Consider the following 4,853-nt stretch of genomic DNA (forward strand, 5'->3'; position numbering starts at 1 on the left):
CGGTGTGGCGTGGCCTCAGCGCTGAGGGAATGAAAAGGGAAAAATGTGAAAATGGAAGTCTGACAGGTGAAGAGCTAAGCTGCTGCTGGGAAGCTGGTTTGTAGTCTGTGGCCTCAGGGGACAGCTGATTGGCTGGAGAGAGATGGGAGAGGAGCCCTGATTGGCTGCAGCGCAGGAAGTTGCAGTGGTTTAGAGATTAAGAGTGCCACACATAATCCTTTTTGTGTGTGTGTGTGTGTGTGTGTGTGTGTGTAGGAGAGAGAGAGGGTAGGGGTGGGGGGTCTCGATGGATAATCCTCTCTGACTATTACCCCCTCATATGTGTGTGTGTGTGTGTGTGTGTGTGTGTGTGTGTGTGTGTGTGTGTGTGTGTGTGTGTGTGTAGGTGTATAATCCTCCTGTCTGTGACGACTGGCAGACAGATTAGAGGCGTCTTGCTTCACCGAGCTCAGTTGCGTTTCAAGAGACCTGTACTTACTGCTGCTCATTTATTTCCTTTGATATGAACATTTCTTATTTATTTATTTATTTATACTTTCTGTCAACACTCGTCTGTGAGTCACAATTACAACAACTGTATTTACACTGTAAACCAGGGGTTTTCAACTTTTTCCAAATCAAGACCCACTAAAGCTCAGAAATGTTGGCGGCCACAACAATATGGAGGAATTATAATTCCTATCAAAGCACTTTTTATTAATTATTTACTTATGATGATCTGTGGTAATACGAGAAACAAACAGACAACGAAGAGTTTTTTAACATTTTTTTGTATTTTTAAAAATAATTTCATTTGATAAAACATTATATTTTTAAAAAATAATTATTAATTAATAATTATTTTCAGCAAGATTGTACTGTTGTGCAAATGATTGCAACATCACCTGACTCCTTCCACTACAGTTCCTATGTCTGGGTTGAATCTGAATCTGACACAGACATGAGAAAAACCTTTTTTAACCACTGCAGCAGCTGCATGTGGAGACAGAAACATTTTAATGACGTTTTTCTGCCAAAAAATAAATCAGAAATGAATTTATAATGCACGAGCGGACGTGCAGCCAGTGTGTTCCCGGCGTAAAGGTTGCTCAGCGTCAGGCACAAAAACTACACGGTTATGGTAAAAGACTGCGGTTTGGGATCCAAGGGGACGCTGGTTGTTGCGGTTGTAGAAATCATCGCTTGGGCAAATTTATGAGGAAAAAAGAAAACAGGAAACGAAAGTGGTCTCCAGAGTTAAAGTCTGACATTTCGTTAAACCACTCACCCCCACCCGGCCTCCTCTCCCAGTGGCTCTACACCTCTGTCACACTCCTCTGCTCCCAACCGGAGGGAGTCATAATTACTATGAACTCCAGAGCGCCGTGTCACTGGAACATTTAAATAAGTTGTTTCTCTCACTTAGTCGTCGTGTTGTTAGAAGAAGGGAAAGAGTCTCGGCTCGTTTCCTACAGGAGCACTGTTTAGACATGAGGATAAAATCAATAAGAGCTCAACCACCTCTTGTATTTTTAATGCATTTCTTTATTTATTTTAGTTAAAGTCAAACAGTTGAGACTAAATACATTTAGTTCACCGTGTTGTTGTTTAGAAATCAGGCTCTTTGTGCAACACTGAGCAGCAGGGGTGGTTAAAGACTCCACTGATTACAACTGGAGGCAGGTAAATGACCTGAAGTACAAACTCACACACACACACACACACACACACACACACACACACACACACACACACACACGTAAATGATACTAGGCCATTCTCCTGCAGACCGGACCGGCAGGGTGACAGAGTAAATGGGGTCAGCAGCTCAAGGACTTGAAAGCTCTAAATATAGACCATTATTGACAGAAATGAAAAACAATACGGAGGAAGAGAGGAGGAAAGAGAGGGATGAAGAGGGGGAGGACAAACATTATGGATGACACTGCTTCTCACTCTTCAGTATCAGTGACTTTACTCTGTCTCAGTTTTTGTACGTGTGTGGAAATTATTCTGAAAACAAACTTTCTGCACAAATTTTGTTTTTGTTCTGAATTATTTCATCCTCTGTTTCTTCCTTTCTTTTGTTAGATCTTGTAGAAACAAGGAAATGCGAGGCAGCGTCTGTGCATGCATGTGTGTGTGTGTGTGTGTGTGTGCACGTAGTGTAGTGTATCTGTTCTTCCGTCTTTTCATCTGCCTTTGAAACAATACAATAGTAAACACACAGACGTCGCTCTGCAGAGATCTTCTCTTGTGGATCTTAATCAGCAGTCTGAGAGTGTGTGTGTGTGTGTGTGTGTGTGTGTGTGTGTGTGTGTGTGTGTGTGTTTCCAGTAAGAGACATATAAGACGTGTTAAGCTTTGAGTCTGGCATTATGAGCCAGCTGAGGTCAAATCCACAAACAAGCTACTCATCAGTAAAAAGTTTTGACAGTGGAGCGCTGGAGTGACCCACAGGTAAACAACAGCTGACTGACCCTTCAAGACCGAGGCCACGTCCACACTAAAATGTTTTCATTAAAAAAACATCCACACTGCTCCACAGTTTTCAAGCATCTAAAAATGGAGACTTTTAGAAACGCTGAGGCTCTTTATTCTGAACGGGAAGAAGCTGAAACGACGATGTCGCCTCCTGATCTCTGGTCTCTTCAGCCTCGACTCCCAGTGGTGAGTAATAACGGATTACAACCACGCCTGACCTTGTTGTCTTTGCTAGCAGCTTGTTCCTCAGTTAAATTCTGCATTTTAATGCAGCTGCTTTCACTGTTCCTCGTTAGTAGTATTTCCTGCAACTACGGAGTGGACAATCTACTTCCTGTTTGCTCTTGCACGAACATTGCTTCTGAAACGGAGGTAAAACGCTCGTCTGGACGGAGCCTGAGAAGACAGAAAACCTCCCACACCAACTGACACTTTATTTTGAAAATACTCACTAATGCTAGAAAATCACCAAAATGACTTTTATTAATATCCTGTGAAAGATTTCTTTACATTTCACCGATGTCTGTCAGTTACCAAACAACATAAAAGCTTATTTTCAGAAGCAGGTCAAACCTTTCACTAAGTACGTGTGAATTTATTTCATAAGAAAAGAGAGAGAGAGGGAAAATCCGTCCAGCCAACGCTGAGTCTTTTTTCAGGCGTCACTAACTTCCTGTTTGCCCTGCAGGGAGCTGAGCCGCCGCCGCCGCTCAGTAAACTGAAGGGAATCGATGGCGGGATCAGCTCGGGAGGCGACGGCTGCTCTCCTAATGAGAATCAATCATTCCTTTTGTTGGGAGACCGGGGGAAAAGGGAAGAGAATGTAACAACTATACGTCTGCTTCTTCCTACAGAAATCAACTCAGTGAAATAAATGCCAGAGTGGCTGCCACTATTGATCCTTGTGATTGATTAAAGGCTCTGCTTGAGGAGAGAGGAATTGAACAGTAAAGTTATTCAGACCAGAATAACTACCAGTGGCCCATCGCTGGGTGTGTTGGATTAAACAGCTCAAAGCTCCGTCAGCAAAACTTCCGCATGAAATATATCTCCCTCAGTATTGTAGCAGCTGGAGGGTCAAGTGCCTTTAAATACACCGCACAGATGGTCACATTCAACAAGTCCTCACATCTAAACAACATTACAGGTCATGCAAATGACTCACTTCAGCGTCTGTTTATCCACCACGTCTACGGCCAAGGTTTGGTTTCGTTCATATTCACAAACCACAGGTGACGTTCAGGAGATCCTCTGTCCCCACATCCACTCCACTCGGCACATGTGCTGGAAAACTGGATCTATCTATCAATCTATCTATCAATCTATCTATCAATCTATCTATCAATCTATCTATCATGGCTCTTTAGACAGATATATAAAGTTTTATTTGTTTGCAGCAAAGTCCAGCTCTTCCACTTCTGTCGTTCTGAGGGGATATTTGCATGCATGCACAATTAAGAGATTAAATTAGAGGAGATGGTGTTTTTTGGCCTCCACAGTACAACTTGTTCTTATTCTCAGCTCCCATGTCCAAGACTTTGAGATCTTTCCTAACTGCATTCATTTACACCGAATAAGAAACTGAATGTTGTCCTCAAACAGACTTGGAAACAGAAGCAGTAAAACCTCGATAGCTGTGACGTGGAAACATGAACATGAACCGAATCTGCAAAATCCGGGCTCTCGTGATTTCGCCTCAGCGCTTTATTCTAATCGATGTTAGCACCAGCGTCTGCTCAGCTAGCGGGAGTTCAGCAGGAAGTCCACAGAGAACCAGCGGGGAGGGAAGCGAGCTCACTGAGACGACCTGCGAGGCTTCAGCGGTTTGATGAGGCAATCAAAGAAGGGATTGACAAGGTCATGATCCATGTGTGTGGTAGTGTGTGTGTGTGTGTGTGTGTGTGTTTGAGTGCTCGTCTGCTCTCAGTTCAGTAACCGCTATATCCTGGGGGTTGGGGGGGGGGGGGTGTCACAGGGGGGTCTTACATAGGAGATGATTTATACCAATTAGAGTGGAAGCCTTCAGTTGAACATCCAGATGGTTTTATCCGCCTTTTCTTTTCCCTGAAGTGTCAATACAGTTATTTCCCTTCTTGTGTTTAATATTGATAGTTTATTACAGAAAAGAGTTTGATGAAACAAATTAAAATCCAGATACATCACCAGATATATCCACGTGTTTAAAACACCCACAGCTCAAATCTACAAGTAATAAACCCAACATTGTAAATTCCAGTTAAACCCCAACTAACTACTACTGTCCAGCCCGAGAGCCAATTAAACTGCAGCGCCACACTTAAAGAAGATCAGAGTGAAAATCCTGCTTCAAATTTAGTCCAATCTACTCGAAACAGGAAGAAGCAAAGACCACGGTGTCCACCCCCCCCTCC

The 4,853-nt window shown here is 43.1% G+C and overlaps 1 protein-coding gene across 1 annotated transcript in view; it reads right to left on the bottom strand.

Moving 5' to 3' along the window:
- Positions 1–4,853, bottom strand: part of ptprt (protein tyrosine phosphatase receptor type T) — a 314,644-nt gene that overhangs the window by 145,084 nt on the left and 164,707 nt on the right. The gene's annotated exons all lie outside the window — the stretch shown is intronic.

Source organism: Seriola lalandi, unplaced genomic scaffold (genome assembly GCF_002814215.2).
Source record: "Seriola lalandi dorsalis isolate HSWRI2012SDOR001 ecotype SW California unplaced genomic scaffold, Sedor1 jcf7180002054957, whole genome shotgun sequence".
NCBI lineage: Eukaryota > Metazoa > Chordata > Actinopteri > Carangiformes > Carangidae > Seriola > Seriola lalandi.